At 36.6% G+C, this 19,749-nt stretch overlaps 1 pseudogene across 1 annotated transcript in view; it reads right to left on the bottom strand.

Moving 5' to 3' along the window:
- Positions 1 to 1,225: 1,225 nt before the first annotated feature.
- Positions 1,226 to 19,749, bottom strand: part of LOC306652072 (chromodomain-helicase-DNA-binding protein 1-like) — a 33,579-nt pseudogene continuing 15,055 nt past the window's right edge. Inside the window, exons 8-14 of the transcript in view lie at positions 12,962 to 13,059; positions 12,290 to 12,386; positions 10,680 to 10,752; positions 9,493 to 9,600; positions 6,013 to 6,127; positions 4,994 to 5,146; positions 1,226 to 1,450 (exon numbers count right to left, since the gene is read on the bottom strand). The product of the transcript in view is annotated as a chromodomain-helicase-DNA-binding protein 1-like (transcript). The remainder of the gene's footprint in view (positions 1,451 to 4,993; positions 5,147 to 6,012; positions 6,128 to 9,492; positions 9,601 to 10,679; positions 10,753 to 12,289; positions 12,387 to 12,961; positions 13,060 to 19,749) is intronic.

The raw sequence follows: 19,749 nt of genomic DNA, 5'->3' as shown, positions 1-19,749 counted from the left end.
GAGGCAAACTTTGACAATTTTATGGCAAAGAGAAAAAAGGAAGCAAGTAGTAAAAATTGAGAATGATAAAACCAAAAGCCTTTCCCAGCCCACTCCCTACCAGTAAAGGAAGCACCACTTACCAAAACCATGGCGCTTCTCTGTATTGGTTGGAGAACGGACCCTTTTTGGGGGAGTTAGGAGTTCTGGGATTGAAATCAGGGGCACTCAGCCTCTGAGTCAGATCCCCAGCCCTATTTTGTATTTTACTTAGACACAGGGTCTCACTGAGTAGTTTAGTGCCTTGCTTTTGCTGAGGCTGGCTTTGAACTTGGATCCTCCTGCCTCTGTCTTCTGAGCCACTGGGATTACAGACATGTGCCACCATGCTCAGCTAGAAGAAACTCTTGAATTAAGAAGCTCAGTATGAACCCTCTCACTCCAAACCATATTGACTCCCTATTGCTGCTGATACAGGAAAACAGTCATTTTAAAATTATGCAATATTAGGAAGCATGATACAAAGCTGCTATGTGAAAAGACAGAAATAAATACCAAAATCCCTTCAAATCCAAATTTCAAAAATTTCAGAATAGAAAAGGATAAAAAGATAAATATTGGGGCTAGGGTCTAGCTTAGTAGCTGAGCATTTTCCTAGCATGTGTGAGGCATTGGTTTTGATCCTTAGCACTGCATTAAAAAAGTAAATAAACAAAATTAAGACATAATGTCCATCTACAACTACAAAAAAATACTTTTAAAAAAAGATAAATATTTTAACCAAATTTGGAGAGAAAAGAAAAGGAAGACAAAATGATCTACACCTCATGGATCTTATGAAGTTTAAATGGAAAAAAGATATAAAGCACATGACATAGTTGGTGGCACTGTTGATGAACCCCCAATAAATGCCCGTAAATATTAGCTACAATTTAAAAAAAAATTACTATCAAGAAAAGGAATCACTGTGCAGAACATGATCATAAAGATGACATGCTTCTCCAATAAAGACCAGATAAGATGTCTGCATCAAGAGAGAAAAGCTACAAATTTAACCCTTGATGACAGGACCATAAGCATTCATATCATGACTTGGATTCAAAGTTTATCCACAAGAGAAGAGACAGATATATTTTCAATTTCTTGGATCAAGAAGCCTAAAGAATATTCTCAAGATGACAGTAAGGCTGGGTAGGAAAAAGAGGTCCCAGGGAGTAGAATGCAGGACTTCCTATTGTAATGCATATCACTCATGCACTAGCTTGAGGTGACTGGGCCATTTGCTCACCCTACCCCCCAACTCATTTCCTTCCCCCTGCTCTCTGCTCTCTTCTCCAGCTGCAGGCAAGGCATCAGAGACCCACTGGCCATTTTTTGTCTCTCCCAGGATGGACTCCATGTCTATCTCACCCATGGTGCTACCTTCAGTAGACAGCAGTTTATCCAAGCCAAATTTGAGTATTTCACTCAACTTTAATGGAGAAAACAAAAAATCCAGTTACTTCTCATAAAAACAAAGATCAGGATGTGGTGATCTACTGAGTGTCTAAGTGACACCAAGAACATTCCTTCCCTTGTGAACTTTCTTCTCTCCCATGGAAGATGACTTCAACCAAGCTACTGTGGGGTTAGAGGAGGAATAAGCAGAAAGTTGATAAATGATGACCAGAACTATTGATTTTGATAATTATCTATAACTGCAATAAAAAAAAAATTAGCCCCTAATTTCTTTTATTTTAGGGGGGACAGTAAGAATAAAATGATTTACTGCATCTTCTGTAGCACCTCTCGCCAGCATTTTTTTACAGGTACTTCCAGTAGTCCTGAGAAAAATCAGAGACCCTATTAGCTACCTTCCTACCTCTCCCACTGTCAAACTTCATAGAAAGAGAAGGTGCCACTCAATACCTTGCCTCACAATAAGCTGACTTCTTTCCTTTGCCAAGTTGCTTTTCTACCACAGTACTTTATGGAACCCACCTTGGGAAAACCATAACAATCCTGATCACCAAGGCTCTTTCTGAATTTCAATCTCCTTGGATAGTCCTGTGCACTCCCTATCCTGCCTTTTCCTCTCACTCCTCTCTAGGGGATGCGTCTCCTATTTCCTAAGGCTACAAGAACCACCCAGAAAGTTTAGATAGTACTACCTGGCTTTCACTTGCTCCTTCCAAATTTACACCTCCCTAAGCACTATCTCTTAAGAATTCTGAAACAATTTTGATCCACATGATGGGCCCTCATTTGCATTTTGCCCTTTTAGTTTTGTTTAGTTATCTCTATACTGTCTATTTAGTAACTTGGAAACTTAAAGTCCTATAGCTTGAAAACACCTGACATCAAAACTAAGCAAGAACACACTTGGATATATTTATATTTAGCCTTGATAGGTATGTATGTGTGTGTGTGTGTGTGTGTATATATATATATATATATATATTATTTATATATATATAGATATATATATTAATGTAAGTAATCTATAAACATATTTATGTATATATCTGTGTATGTGCATATATATATATATATATATATATATATATATATATATATATCAAGGCAAACACCTTTGGCATTTAGTAACCAAAACAGAAGAAAGCCAAGTATTTATGATGAAGCTCAGTTCATACTGGGATCCTCCCTTCCACTCCCTTTGACTTAAGTCTCCTAGCTTTCCTTGCTATTGAGTACTCACAATGTGTTTTTAAGAAACTCACTTTTTTAAAAAATGAAAACCAGTATATTATAGTAATTAAGAGTATATAGTTGGAAGTTACAGAGTGCTTGGATTACAGTCATGAATCTGAATGACGTTTGAAAAATTTCTTAAAATGGGGATAAAGACAGTGTCTATATCATTCTTCTGTTATTCTTCACCATGAAACAACTGGAAAAAGTACACCTCAGACAATGCTTAGTACACAGTAAGCATTCAATAAATGTTCACTACATCTATATCTGTCCCTCTCTTTCTGTTGTGTACTCCTTGCATGATAAGGAACCTGCTTTCCTTTTTCAGGACTTCAAAACTCTACACTGCTTAGATTTATCAAACCAGAACCATGGCTTTTACTATTAGATTCTTTAATAATTTAAAAAATGACCTGCTTTCTTTTGAGACAAGGCAGTGTGTTATTATCCTTGTCCTTGGCAACCATAAATAACTCACTGTCTAGATGGGGAGGAAAGAAATCATACAGAACCAGAATGAAATTTTTTGCCCCTGGCCTGGGCAGGTAGTCCCAACAAAGTCCTCTCCCACAGCCAGTACTCTATATTGGCCCACAGCAAGGAGTTGTGCCTGTGCATTTCACATCAGAGGTAAACCCCTAATTGAATGCCTGGAGCTCCCTCCACTGGGGAAAAGTTTGAGCATCTGAGACCTCATCTCCTATAACTCGCAATATGTGCACTTTCACTACAGGCCACAGTGAACTCATCTCTCAAGGTCCTGTGAAGAAATGTATTTAGACATCTACAGTATATTCCTACCTCTCTCTCAAGCTTTTAGCTTACATTTGTAATTGCCTCTTCAATAGTGTGAAAACAAAATGCACAGCCACCCTGCCATCATGACAGATGAGTATGCAGAAGACTAAAAATATAGAAAAAGCCAGACTCCAGTTACTCCCTAAGGTAAACAAAAACCAAGCAAATAAACAAAATCTAGGGTTCCTCTTTCAGATTCTAGTACCCAAAACACTGTGAACCTTTTCTGCAAGTCAATGACTTCCTAACAAAAATAGCACCAATCCCTGTCTGCAATGCTGATGTGCAAAGATACAGGTATGTGTGAGATAAAACTGCTGTTTTTTAAGCCACACTTGGGATAATTGTAAACTTGATAATTCTTCTTATAATTCCATGTGATTTTTCCCATTTTACCTACCTCTTGAATTTTTTGTTTGATAGTTGGTCTTTTAAATTCTTGCAAATTTTTCTCAATGATATCCCTTACTTTTCTGAGTCTTCCTCTAATTTACATTGATTTTTACTACAAATCCTGTTGATGAAAGCCTACATTATTTTCACCTTCCTAACACTTTACCACCTATCTTCCTATAATCTGTTCTCATCATTCAGGCTTAAAGCCTTGAAGTCCTCTTTGAATTTGTTATCTCTCTCACTCCCTGCCTCAAAACAACAGTCAAGTCCTGTCATTTTTTCTCTGCAGTGTTTCCTACAGCAGATCTTCCCATAGCTACTGCCCTTTTTGGCCATTTATTACTTCATGCCTAAATCATTTCAGAATCCTAGGGATTGATCTCTCTGTACTTAATCCCTCAAAAGTACCTGGGGTATATTATAATATGGGTTCTAATTTTAACCCAAAAGCTGCTGCTATAGATTAACTTTAAGTCTTTTTCTAAAAGGGAGCTCTCTCTAGAATCTTCCAAGTCAGCATTTGACTCCTATCTAATTTTTGTTTCCTCAAGAAAATAATCCTAGTTCTTCCATCCATATATCCTATAGTATAATTTTGAATTCCCAGTCTTATTCACCCTCCTCTGGGTATGGAATCAGTACTGTGTCATTGAACAAAGGGTCTGGGATTAAGGAGGAGGTATGGAATTAATCATTACTGATTAAGTCAAGTTCTTCTTTAAAAACAAACAAACAAACAAACAAAAAACCCAAACAAATTCTCTCTGAGATAACTAGTGGCATACTCATTTTTAGAAACCCCAAAGAGATTATATCCCTGATGTTAAGTTACCAGCTTAAAGTCATATATCCAGTAAGTGATAAGGTATAAATCAGAATCCAAGTTTGATGGTTTAAAGTCCATTCTCATTATTCTATTTTCTCTGCCTTTACATGCCACACTCATTTAGCTTCTATGGCACCTTGCATGTAGTATGTACTGAGTGGGTATAAATTAGGCTAACAAACTAATTTGTAACTGGAGACAAAGGGTGGTTAATGATGATACTTTTTATTTGCATTCACATCCACAGAGAGTACTGATTGTAAATTATTGGACTTTAAAGAAAAGAACAACATATTTTACCTGGAGGTCAGCATCAGTCTAAAGTTCCTGGCCTCAAGAGTAAAATGGCCTCTTTCTATGATCATGTTGGTGAACTGCAGTTTGGAAGCTGCTTTCCTAAAAACTACTTCTTCCACAGTGTCTTAGGCAATCAGTCAAATAACTTTTACAGCACTGTAATAAGTCAAATGAGACCATAGACCATATTCAGGAAACAATTCAAAGGACATTGCTCATTTGGACCTGAGCATTTTTTAAAGAGATCTGGCCTCAATTACTCTCTGAACCTGTCCCAGAAGAGTCAGGGAAAGGATGATGAAGTGACCACAGTTGGGACTTCATCTACAGCCAAGGACAACCCCTGGCAGGCATGTTATTCTGAGGTCAAAGGGTAGTTCTACAACCTCTTAAACCCATTTTTTTTTCTTTTCATGGTACTGGGAAACAAATCCAGGGGAGCTTTACCAATGAGCTATCTCCCTAGGCTTATATAAAAAAAAGTTTTATTTTTATTTATTTATTTAAATTTTTTTCTAGCGGTTGATGGACATTTATTTTATTCATTTATTTATATGTGGTGCTAAGAATTCAACCCACTGCCTCACACATGCTAGAAAAATGCTCTACCACTGAGCCACAACCCAAAATATTTTATTTTGAGACAGGGTTTTGGTAAGTTGTCAAAGCTGGCCTTGAAGTGTCAATTCTCCTGCCTCAGACACCCAAGTTGCTGTGATTACAGGTATGTGCCACCATACCAGCTTTCACTCCATTTTTAAACTGAGCGAGGTTCTCACTAAAGCCTAAAAGCTTCTTCTAAACATTTTGCATTTTAACCGTTATTTAGAACAAAGTGAGACTGAATTGATTATGTGACCCACTGAATACAACTCTGCAAGTCAGTGCCAAAATGGGGTTAAAACCCAGAGATTCTCAACTCTCAGTATGACACTGTTGTCAGAACTACATTCTTCACCTTGCTTCCCAATCCAGAACTACAAGCAAAAGAACAGGAAAATGAAGATGTCTAACTCACTCACTTGTTGTGGCCAATTTGGTGAACTCTGGCAGCTGCTTGTAAGTAATTTTGAGGATTAAAATCACTGTCAACAAAAATAACAGTATCTGCTGCTATTAAGTTCATGCCAATTCCACCTGAGAAGCATGCAAAAAAAGAAGCATGATCAGCAACACACAAATAAGGAACTGGAAAACAGACACAAGGTTAGACTGGGTCATACTGAACACCTGAAAGCAGTCCACCTGAGTGGTTTCCTCCTTCTGCCTGACATCTCTGCCCCCAACTCCAGAGCCCTGGAGTGGTCAAAGGTGCCACCTCATCTTATGTTGCCTGACCCAGGAAAATTTAATTATCAAATATAACAGAATGAGAGGTAAGGGGCAGAAAAGGATGCTTAATTTAATGCTGTGAAGCCATGTTAGAAAACTTTGAATGGATTTTGCTTAGAAAAATCTGTGAAGAAGGACACATACTCTTTCAGAAAACAGCTCCAAAATGAGAGGTCTGGGGGATGCCATTGTTGCTCAGTGACAGAATGCTCACCTAGCATGTGTGAGGCACTGGGATCAATCTTCAGCACCACATAAAAATAAACAAAATATAGATATTGTGTGTTATGGTTTAGATGTGATGTCCCCCAAAATCTCACATGTGAGACAATGCAAGTTTTGGAGGAGAAATGATTGGATTATAGCTTTGGACTAAAAAGTTAATAAATCCCTAATGGGATTAACTGAATGGTTATTAGAGGAAGGTGCCATGTGGCTGAAGGAACTGGTTCATTGGGGACATAGATATGGGGTATATAGTCTATATATGGAGAGTGGAGTCTCCCTCTGCTTCCTGGTCATGATGTGAGTTGCTTCCCTCTGCCACACACTCTCATCATGATATTCAGCCTCACCTTGAGTCCCAAGGAATAAAATCAGTCTTCTATGGACTAAGACCTCTGAAACCATGAGCCCTCAAATAAACTTTTCTCCTCTACAGTTGTTTGGGTCAGGTCTTTTAGTCACATTGGCAAAAAACTGAATAAAACAGTGTCCATCTACAACTAATATATGTAAGTAAAAAAAGGAGAGGTCTGCGATGCACATTAGGAAAAGTACTTAAACACACTTGCAAGCAACAAGATAGGAAGATGCTGACACTAGTTAATGAGAAGAGGGGATGATACATGCCTCTGACTAGAGAACACTTAAACACATCTTCCTGAATTGCTTTCCACATTAATCAAAGACAATATCATAAAATCAATTCAAGACAAGAACACTCAATGCAACAACTTTCTGGTCTTTATTCAGTGGTGCAGAAAAGGGGTCAAGGAAGTACCTTGGGTTACAGAAATTTAGACTACTATGAAGGCAAATTACAGCATTCTTTTTGATTAATGTGAAAACTAGTACATAACAGATTCATTCTTCCAAGGGTTGTTACAGCTCATTGCTGAAACAAGCCTAAAAGGACTTGTTCCAAGAGTTAAATGAAGGGTTCCTTTCATTAAGGACTACTGACTCCCAGCTGAATCTCAAGACAAGTCAGGAAGAAACATTCTCAAAGCCTTCATATAAAATTAAAGTTGGGTTAAAGAAATAATAATGACTGACTACTGAGAGATGCTAAATTATATACAATGACAGTTATACTTCTATATTACTATTCACCAACCATTGTTCAAAAAGTTTTACATAAATTAACTCTTTTAACCCTCACAACCCTTCATCTTTGCTGGTATAATTCACATTTTGCAGAAGCTGAAATGGAAAAACAGCTAGATTAAGGGACTTATTTGAAGTTGCACCACTAGAAGATGAAAGAGTCAGGACTCCATCCCATATTCCAGAATCTGTGGTAATTACTTCTGTGTTTGAGACAGGATTCTGCTGTGTTGCCCTCACTGGCCTTGAACTGGTCTCGCACCATCCTTCTGCCTCAGCCTCCTGAGTAACTGGGACTGTAGTCATGTACTACTGCACATAGGTCCAGAAACATTTAATCACTCTATCCTACTACTATCTAGGCAATCATTTCATTTAAAAATGTGTTCCATAAAAGTTATCTTCCTCTGGTTGAAGTTGGCTAGTGCATCCCTTCTTTACTAGGGAATATTTTAAGCTGTATTTAGTTGTTTGGGACATAGTCATAAGCTATCACTGCCACCTGCTGGCAATATGTGGTAATAACCTCAACTCCTGAAATTTGGAAGGAAACCCATTAAATGAAAATGCTGCAGAACTATAGCAAAAACGTGATAGCAAATATGACAATCAGTGTTTGGAAAAGTTAACATCCAGGACTGCTTCAGATCCTAGATAATCTACTAAGGCCTCCAGGGAGATGAATGGAATGAATGGTTTCTTTCTTTCTAATTTTAGATGATTCATACATCTGCTCTCTAAACATAAATAGTAAAATCTTTAAAACAAACATGGAATTCCTCTGCCAACCTGACAATGCATTTGACCAGATCCTTCAAGTTTTCCCTAAGACTAACCATGAGACAACTGAATGAATGTCTCTGATGCAGGGTGTGGCACATGACCTTGGAAGAGACTGAGGCCAAAGGAGTCTGATTATATCTTATTATTGAGTTTATTAGACAGATAAGATATGCTGGAGAAATAATCTTCTTATGCTCAAGGATTATATCTAACACTGTTTTTATATACCCATATCATGAAAAGCACTTAATAAATGCTTTCTAAATAAGTCTGAACTTTCTTTTCATAAAGGTATTAATCTCTCTTTCATCAAGGACACATGTTCTTTTTGTATTTCTATATGTATTCCATACAAATTAAGGTCTATAAAAAATAGAATAATGAGACTCAGATTATGAATTCAAAATTAATTTAAGATCTTTTTGATTCAGTATGTAAGAATAATTGCATCTTCCAAAACCGATTTCAAATTATTTAATAGTAAATGAGAGCACTCCATAACTGACAAAGCACCACAGATGTCATATGACATTTATGGTTTAAGTCATGTGGACAATGCCATAATAATTACAAATAGCTGGCAGTTTCACTATGATCACATTTTAAATACAAAATGTTTGTTAAACTATACAACACTATTCCAGGAGTACTTGTGGAGGAGGGGCAACTAGCGAAGAGATTATCTTATTTTCCAAATTCACAGCTGGGAAGGAGAGCTGCCTCCACTGAACATAAATAAAACTTCCTCAAAATTACAAAAAAAAAAAAAAATCCAGGTCATTCCCAGGTCAGAGATCAAAGCAGATCAGAATTACTTTCCAATAAGCTCAGGTTCCAACCTCACTTCTTTGTGACATCACAGCTTAGATAGGTTGGACAGAAAAGAGTTCCAAAGTAGAAGTCCAGTACTATACTATGGCAACTGCCTTGATTTATTATACTCCTTTGTAATAACCTAACCTTTCAGAGAATTATGAAAAAATGTACCAATTGTTGTGATGTAAGAGTACTACACCAGTCCTTCTTTGTCTGCTTTCATCAATACCTATGTGGCTTACCTGCCCTGGTATTCAGGAGATAAATAAAACTGGGCTGCTGTCCAAAGTTCTTTATAGCCAGGTGTCTCTCTTCTCTCATGGAACCATCCACATGCTCAAAGCTGTAGCCTTTACATAGAGAAGAACAACGACAAACAAACAGATCTTAACTCTTTTCAAAAAATAAAAAAAAAAAAAAACAATTCATTCCTAAACCAAATGCCTATATTGTCCTTTCCATATCCAGGCATGGCCCCACTTTAAATAAATCCTATGGGAAAAATCTAAATTTAGGGGACAATACAACACTTTACATAAAAACTCACCAAAACACTCTATCCTGGGTTTTTAAAACACATGCAGCCAAAGTTTTAGCACTTAAAACAGAGTTAACATTCAGTTTTGATTATTCCTAGACAACCCTAAATATCCACCCTCTATGGCAGTTTCTATTTCCTGAGACACAATCCTTACTTAGGCAAGCAGTAAGACAAGCACTCAGGAGCCGGATTTCCCATTGAAAAGCATCTGCTTTTCAATGAAGCTTTCGGGCTCTCCACTTACCACCATGCATCAGGTCAGGAAGGGGAATTATAAACTCATCATGTTTTGGCAGTGGAGATTCCTCAATGTGCCAATGGCATTTCTGCAAGTATCCAGATTACTGTAGTACTTAGAGGGCATCAAGTGGATCTGAGAGACCACTCTGAACTAAATTTTAAAACTCTTAGTTCTGCAGCTGATAATCTACCAAAGGCTCAAAAATCATCCACTGTTTAAGCTTTTTCCCATTATCCCACATCAAATTTATTACCTATAAAACAGAGTTCTCAGGTAATTGCTACATTCCCTATTGTCCATAGAAATAATTGGTCCTACCTCCCCCTGCTTGATTTGTGGGATCTCTATACTATTGATATTCATTTTCTAACTAATCCTTAATAAGTATACAAGTGTTGAGCTGAATGTTGCAAGACACTGAAAGTTTCTGGCACTGATACTTATCATACATTTTTGAAGATACTCAACATTATTACATCTGCTTCACATAGTGCTATCCCCTCTCCTCATCTTCTTTTGGTTCTGAATAATGTTTATGAACCTTTTTCCTATGTAACATTCCCACACCCCTTATTAGTCTTCATGGACATATTTGATTATTAAATCTAAACAAAGCCTTCAGTAATATGGTGGCCCAGGGCAGTCACATCTGTAATCCATATAGTATTGGAGAATATCCAACATCTGGGTCATTTTGGGGAAAAGTAAGCCCAATAGCCCCTGGCAAGGAAAATAAAAGGCGAAACTCTAGTAGTATTTAGGATGACTTACCCTCACACAAAATTTATCAAAGAATACAATTTTATAAGTCAAATGCTAAAGTCGAAATATAAATGTCAAATAACTTTCTCAGAAACTCTACATATTTAACACAAGAATACAAAGTGCCTCCACATGTACCTGCATCCTTCAGAGCAGTTTTAAAGCTACAGCAGAGATATGATCAGGGCATGTGTCAATTCACCAGGAACTATGAAAGCTCTAGAGCAACCAAGGAGCTTATTTCTGGAATGTCACTTCACTCAATAAAAAAAAATATAAACTTTCACTTTAATAGTAAAATAAATGAACACATGAAGAGTAAAGGGCAAGAGTTGCTTCCCCAAGATCCTAAAGAGCAGTGGTCAGCTACCTACTGCTATTCCCCACTTGGGGGTGTAAGTCATTATCATCTTGAAAAGTCTGAGAAGCATAACTTTAGAGAAGAAATCCCCTATGATACAGGAGGAAACTTACATATAGATAGTGAAGAGTGGAAAGAATTCAAAATAATGCATTAAGAAAAACATCAAGCTGAGACCTCTTTGTTATCAAATATTGTTTTAAAATTTCCCTAAACAAAGAAGTACAGTGTTGACAAAACAATATTCTTTTTAAAAAAATGAACATAATTTAATCTTACCATAAAGATAAGATCAAGAGTTAGGGAGAACTCCTGACAGATTTTCACCCAAAGTTTGGGGAAAGCATTGAGCTTGAAGGTGAGAACCTCAATTCTTATCTCATCTATGACATTTGCTAGCTATATGACTTTGGACAAGACCTTTCTTGGTCTGTGACTAAAAAACTTGGATGGAAGGTATTTATGAGCTCTTTTCCATCTCTAACACACTCATAGTAGATATGTCAAAGAAAATTAAGCACAGTAATACATGCAATTATTTAACTTGCAAAAGATTGGAAAATTTCACCAAATATGAAGTTTTAGGTTAGTTCAGGCCACATCTGGGGCAGTCATCCTAAAGGGACAATTTTGAAATTCTGGTCTTCTGATGCCCAGCTCACATTTCTACAAAAGATTATTCCAAGTACCCCTTGAGTTTAAATCAAACCCCACAGGTTAATAAGAACGAATGCTTGCTGTGCCTTTATTATGTGTCGATTCAACACAAGGTACCAGCAGGCAATTATAAAAGAAATGCTCAATTCTGAGTCTGTCCTTGTGGCTCTAAACAACAAAACTGGACTGATGAGGTGAACATACACTGATAAACCAGTCAGTAGATTAAGGTAGGGCTTGCCAAGTGCTGGAGTGGGATCCTAAATGCTATACGAATTAAGGAAAGAAAGGATAATGGTGGGGAAGAGTAGGAAGGGATGAGATGGAATGGGGTGGGTGTATAATTTCAGAGAAAGTAGACCCTGAATTAGAGTCTTGTAAAAGAGGAAAACTTGAATCAGTCTCACAAAATAGGTAAGGTCCTCATTAATTAGGTTTTAACCAGTCACCAGCTCAGAGCAGTACATATGCCTGTACCTGGAATGCAGAAAGTCCAGCAGCTTATCCAGCAGGTGAAGTTTCCCACTAGCCTCAAGCAGATGGTCATCAACTTCAAAAGGCTCTGGCTCTACACCTGGAAAAGAAAGGGCCTATTCCCAATCATGTGCCCTGACTCAGGGCAAAGTTCTTGAATAGGAAATTCAATTGGTAGGCAACAGCAAGAGAACCCTTGCTCCTTTTAATCAATTGTGTCCCTTAGTCACATCTATTCCAGGCATTTTATAACTATTTGCTTACATCACTATCTCAATGCAGCTTAACACCAATTGCAGAGCCTGGCACATCCAAAATCCTAATAAATACTTGCCTAGGAATAAAACCCACGTTTTAGGAAACTGAGGCAAAGGGAGATGCCAAAGGTGAGGAAGATCCAAAAATAAAATGCTAAGGCTCTCACTGTAGAAAAGAAATCAAGAAATAGGCTTAGATGTATATAAATGATTCTTAACGTATGTGGTGGCAGTCAGAATATTCTGGAAGGGGTCATTACCTGGAGGTTTTCTCTTAGTTGGGGCACAACTGCCCCTGAGACCAATGCCTCAGATAACTGGATGTGTTTTCTCTGAATGCTACTGCTGCACATGCTGCTTCTGCACACCAGAGTACTTTTCTCTGGGCACACCTGCTGTTAACACTGCTGCCACTGACATTCCTGCTGCCAAAGCTGCTGCTGCTCCCTAGAGGTCACCTGGAGGTCTTCTCTCTGGTTGCCACTGCAGATGCATTCATAGCTGCCACCACTGCAGCTGCTAATCCCCACCATTACCAACACCTACAACTGGGCTGCTGCTGCCACCAACCCCCTATTGCTTCTACCACTGCCCAGAGGTTCACTGCCAGGGAGACTCCAGGTTTGGTTGCACATGATTGCATCCATTTTGAGACAACAGTCAGAGCCTGAGGTATGAGATACTGGCAGGTTTTCTGCTACTGCCATCTTGGGGAGACAAGGTACCCCTGTCTGGGGACACCCACCAGGACCTGGAGGTACAGTGTAAGGTACTTGTGGGTTTGGCTGTACCTGAGATCTTCCTCCTGGGGTGCTGGTTGCTGCCATCTAGCTATTGTCTCTCAGGATTGCTTATCGTCTCTCAGGTCTATTTCCAAATTGCAGTACCATTGAGATCTTGGGACTGCAACATGTTTGAACCTAAGACATCTGAGATCCAGATTGGTGGGATAGTGACTGGGTCTGTCAGGGCCTGTCTGGGCCAGACAGTCTTGTGGGAAGTCAGAGGCAATGCTGAGAAGTTTTTGGATGCTGGCAGAGTCATTTGTTCAATTTTCCACTGAGATTTATTTTACTTTTTCCTTTGGCATCTCTCTCCACCATATTTGGAACATGGTGTTTCTCATGCACCAGTCTGTTGAGGATGGAGATATATGCATGGTGTTTTGCAGTTCTGCTGTATATTCTTATATTTTTAACTTTTTCCTCTTTATATGTATATTGTTCCTCTTCCATGTCTGTTTCTCTGGATTCCTTTCTAACTTTTCTCCCCCTAATAGTCAATCTCTGTTGGTTCCTCTTCCACTCTTCCTATGGAATTTTGCTTCTGGTTTCTCTCTTTCTTCTTCATGAACATCATGTCCTGCACAATTTATGATTTCTCAGTGTACAATATTTGAGATTGTAAATCCTTTTGGCAAATTTTCTGTTTATATTGTGGACTGTCATTAAACTCATCATTGTTGTTTATAGCTAGAGGGCAGTAGATACCTTGGTGGAAGCTATTAGATTTGAGACTGTGTATTGTTTGTACTGGATGCTATTGATGTTAGTCTCCCTCTTAAAGCTGCGATACTAGAAAACTTCAGGGACAATATAGTTGTTCAGGGTTGAGTCTGCAGTACCTCAGATTAATACAAGTAGATGGGGAAATATACAAGCAACATGAAAAAAACAAGAGAACAAAGTGTCCCAAACAAATAAAGATGCCCCAATATGAGAATCCACTGACATCACAGTAGAAGAAATGCCCACAAAGGAGAATGTACATAAACTAATCTATGAAGTAAAGGATGGTATAAAGAGTGAAATCAAAGGGAAATTACAGGAAGTGAAAGATCACTTCAATAAAGAGTTAGAGATTGTGGGGGGGAAAAAGCAGAAATCCTTTAAATGAAGGTATGAATAAACCAAATTGTACTTACAATGGAAAGCATCACCAATAGACTAAACCATTTGGAAGACAGAACCTCAGACAATAAAGACAATATTATTTACTATTGAAAATCAAGTTGATCATGCAGAGAAGAGGCAAAATTCCATGAACAGACCTTCCAAAAATTATAGGAAAACATGGAAAGAACAAATTTAGGAGTTATCTGTATAGATGAAGGAACAGAGGTATAAACCAAGGGAATGCACAATCTTTTCAATGACATATTATCAGAAAATTTCCCAAACCTAAAGAATACAATGAGAAATCAAACACAGGAGGTTTACAGGACTCCAATGTACAAAATTACAGCAGACCCACACAAAGACACATTAAAATGATAATGACTAAAATACAGAAAAAGGGCAAATTCTTAAAGGCTGTGAGGAAAAAAATACAAATTACGTATAGGAGAAAACCAATTCAGGTCTCAAATGATTTCTCAACCCAGACCCACAAATCTAGGAGGTCATGGCACAAAATATTTCAAGCTTGGAAAGAAAATGGATGCCAACCAAGAATTTTATATCCAGCAAAATTAAGTTTCAGATTTGAAGATGAAATAAAAACCTTCCATGAAAAACAAAAGTTAAAAGAATTCACAATTAGAAAGCCTGCACAGAACATTCTCAACAAAATATTTCGTGATGATGAAGAGGAAAAAAAAAGTGAAAACCAGCAAAGAGAGGAACTGCACTAAAGGAATAGTCAAAGAAGAAACTACATCAAATTAAAAGCCAGAAATAAACCAAATGACTGTGAATACAAATCACGTCTCAGTAATAACCTTGAATGTTAATGGTCCAAATTCATCAAACAAAAGATATAGACTTGCAGATTTTATTAAAAAACAAAATCCAACAATATGGTGTCTCCATGAGACTCACTTCATAGGCAAAGACATCCACAGATTGAAAGTGAAAGTATGGGAAAAAATATACAAATTGTGGAAACATGCAAGGGTTTCCATCCTTGCATCAGATAAGGTGAACTTCTAGCCAAAGTTAATCAGAAGGGACAAAGAAGGTCATTTCATCTACTGAAGGGATTTATACATCAGCAAGACATACAATTATAAATACTTATACCCCAAACAATGGAGCATCTATGTACATCAAACAAACCCTTCAAAAATTCAAGAATCAAATAGACCACAGCACAATAATACTGGGTGACTTTAACACATCTGTCACTACTGGACAGATCTAAACAAAATCTAAATAAAGAAACTATAAAACTCAATAATACAATAAATAACTTAGACTTGACAGATATATATATACAATATATCATCAATAAACGAGCAAATACACTTATTTTCTCAGCAGCACATGGATCCTTCTCTAAAACAAAACCACATCTTATGACGCAAAGTAACTCTTAGTAAATACAAAAAAATGGAGCTAATACCCTACGGTCTATCAGATCATAATGGACTGAAATTAGAAATCAATGATAAGATAAAAATAGAAGCTATTCTACATATGGAGACTAATACGCTATTGAATGACAAATGGATAGTAGAAGAAATCAAGGATGAAATGGCAAAAAAAAAAAAATACCTAGAGTAAATGAGAATACAGATACAACAAACCAAAATCTCTGGGACACAGTGAAGGGAGTACTAAGAGGAAAGCTCTCTGCATTGAGCTCATTTGTCAAAAGAATAAAAAGTCAACAAGTAAATGACCTAACATTATATCTCAAAGCCCTAGAAAAAGAAGAACAAATCAACACCAAAAACAGTAGAAGATAGGAAAGAATTAAAATCAGAACTGAAATCAATGAAACTGAAACAAAAGAAACAACTGAAAAAATAGACAAAACAAAAAGTTGGTTCTTTGAAAAAAAAATCAATAAAATTGATAAATCCCTAGCCACACTAATGAAGAGAAAGCGAGAGAAAACCTGAATTACTAAAATACAAGATGAAAAAGGAAATATAACAACAGACCCAACTGAAATACAAAATAATTAGACACTATTTTGAAAATTTATACTCCAATTAAAGAAAATACTGCAGACATGGACAAATTTCTAGAGACAAATGACCTATCTAATCTGAATCTTATCATACAAGATCTAAGCAGAATAATTTTAAGTAATGAAATAGAAAATGCCATCAAAAGCCTACCAATTAAGAAAAGCCCAGAACCAGAAGAATTCTCAGCTGAGTTCTACAAGATCTTTGAAGAAGAATTAAAACAAATGTTCCTCAAATTATTCCATGAAATAGAAGGAGGAAACCTTTCCCACTCATTCTATGAAGCTAATATCACCTTGATACCAACATCAGACAAAAACACTAAGGAAAGAATACTTCAGACCAATATGACTGAAAAACACAGATGCAAAAATTCTCAAAAAAATCCTGGAAAATTGTACCAAAAATATTAAAAAGAGAGTACACCACTTTCAAGTGTGGTTCATCCCAGGGATGCAGAATTGGTTCAAAATATGGAAAACAATAAATGTAATTGATCATATCAATAGACATAAAAACAAGAATCGTTATCTCAATAGATGCAGAAAAAGCATTTGACAAAATACAGGACTACTTCATGTTTAAAAAACTAGAAAAACTTAGGGATAGTAGGAACATACCTCAACATTGTAAAAGCCATGTATGCTAAACCCAAGGCCAACATAATTCTAAATGGAGAAAAATTGGAAAGCATTTCCTCTAAAAACAGGAAAGAGACAAGGATGCCCTTTCATCACTTTTATTCAACAATGTCCTTGAAACTCTAGCCAGAGCAATTAGAATACAGAAAGAAATTAAAGGTATACAAATAGGTAAAGAAGAACTCAAACTATCACTGTTTGCCAATAACATGATTCTTTATTTAGAAGATCTAACAATTTCCACCAGAAAACTTCTAGAACTAATAAGTAAATTCAGCAAAGTAGCAGGATACAAAATCAATTCCCATAAATTAAATGCATTCCTATACATTAGTAATAAATTCGCTAAAAGAGAAATAAAGAAAATTATGCCCCTCCCCTCAAAAAGAGAGTAAATTATCCCATTCACCATAGCCTCAAAAAATAGGTATCAATCTAACAAAAGAGGTGAAAGTCCTCTACAATGAAAACTACAGAACACTAAAGAAAGACATTGAAGATGACATTAGAGGATGGAAAGACCTCCAATGCTCCTGGATAGGCAGAATTAATACTATCAAAATGGCCATACCACCAAAAGTGTTAAACAAATTTAATGCAATTCCTATTAAAATCCCAATAACATTCTTCATGGAACTAGAAAAAAACAATCATGAAATTCATTTGGAAAAATTAGAGATCCAGAATAGCCAAAGCAACCCTTAGCGAGAATAGTGAAGGAGACATAAAAATACCAGAACTTAAACTATAGTACAGAGCTCTAGTAATAAAAACAGCATTGTTTGGTGCCAAAATAGACATGTAGATCAATAATACAGATTAAAAGACACAGAGAAAAACCCACATAAATACAGGTATCTCATAGTAGACAAGAGTGCCAAAAGTATTCACTGGAGAAAAGATATTTAACAAATGGTGCTGGGAAAAATGAAAAGAATATGTAACAAAATAAAATTAAACCTTTATGTCTCACACCGTATGAAACTCAACTCAAAGTGGATCAAAGACTCAGGCCTAATAGAAGAAAATCTAGACCCTAATCTATACCATGTCAGCCTAGAATCTGATTTCCTTAACAAGACCTCTAAAATGCAATATGTTAAATCAAGAATCAATAAATGAAATGGATTCAAACTAAAAAGCTTCTTCTCAGCAAAAGAAACAATCAGTAATGTGAAGAGAGAGTCTACAGAGTGGGAGAAAATATTTACCACAAGCACTTCAGATAAAGCAATAAACTCTAGGATATATAAAGAACTCAAAAAACTTAACACCAAAAACAAATAACCCAGTCAGTAAATGGACTAACAGACACATCACAGAAGTTATACAATCGATCAACAAATACATGAAAAAATGTTCAACATTGCTAGCAATTAGACAAATGCAAATCAAAACTACTCTAAGATTTCTTCTCACTCTAATCACAATGACAATTATCAAGAATGCAAGCAACAATAAATGTTGACAAGGATATGGGGAAAAAGTTACACTGATACATTGCTGCTTAGAATGCAAACTGGTGCAACCATTATGGAAAGCAGTGTGAAGATTCCTCAGAAAACTTGGAATGGAACTACCATTTGACCAAGCTATCCCACTCATTGGTTTATACCGAAAGGACTTAAAATCAGCATACTGCAGTGATGCAGCCACATCAGTGTTTATAGCAGCTCAATTCACAATAGCTAAACTATTAAACCAACCTAGATGCCCTTCAACAGATGAATGTATAAAGAAAATGTGATATGTATATATGATGGAATACTACTCAGCTTTAAAAAAGAATAAAATTATGGCATTTGCTGGTAAATGGGTGGAGTTAGAGAATGTCATGCTAAGTGAAATTAACCAAAGACCCAAAATTAAAGGCCAAATGTTTTCTCTGATATTCAAATTTTTATTCACAATAAGGTGGGGTAGAGGAAGAATAGAGTTACTTTATATTAGGTTGAGGGAGTGAATAGAAGGGAAGGGGTATGGGGGTAAGAAAGATAGTTGAGTGAAACAGACATTTTTTACCTTGTGTACATGTATGATTGCATGACCGATGTGACCCTACATGTATACTCAGAAAAAATGAGAAATTATACTTCATTTGTGTGATCTATCAAAATGTATGAATGAATTCTACTATCACATACAACTAATTAGAGCAAATCTAAAAAATTTAAAGAAAGAATATTCTTGATGTTTTCCTTCATAATCTATATTCCTAATGCCTCTTCTTCCTTAAAAAAATTCTAATGTGAATTTGATTTAGATCCTGCTAAACTTTTAAATAGTTCACAGTGATACTTGGCAAAAAGTATTTGAAAGAAGTACAGCAAAACTTTTCATTCTTTCTATACTGGAGCCTCCATGGCCAGAGAATTGCCCTACCTTAAATGGGCTTACTATGCTTATAATAGTCAACTCAGGCAAAATAATCTAACAAAATAATATTTTATGAAAAACTGTTGAACATTTTATGTAATTTATTGAGTACCTGCATCTAAACAACACTGACACCACAGAATACTGTGGAGTATCAGGTATTTACCTTCATGATCACCTGGGATACTGGAGAGTTGTGACTTGCTGCTGCCACCCACCCTCACAGGACAGTAATTTACAACCTATCTCTAGCCTGGAAAAGACTGAAACTCA

This window comes from Sciurus vulgaris (genome assembly GCF_902686455.1).
Source record: "Sciurus vulgaris genome assembly, contig: HiC_scaffold_632_arrow_ctg1, whole genome shotgun sequence".
Taxonomy (NCBI): Eukaryota; Metazoa; Chordata; class Mammalia; order Rodentia; family Sciuridae; genus Sciurus; species Sciurus vulgaris.
This window is presented reverse-complemented; position numbering and strand designations above follow the sequence as displayed.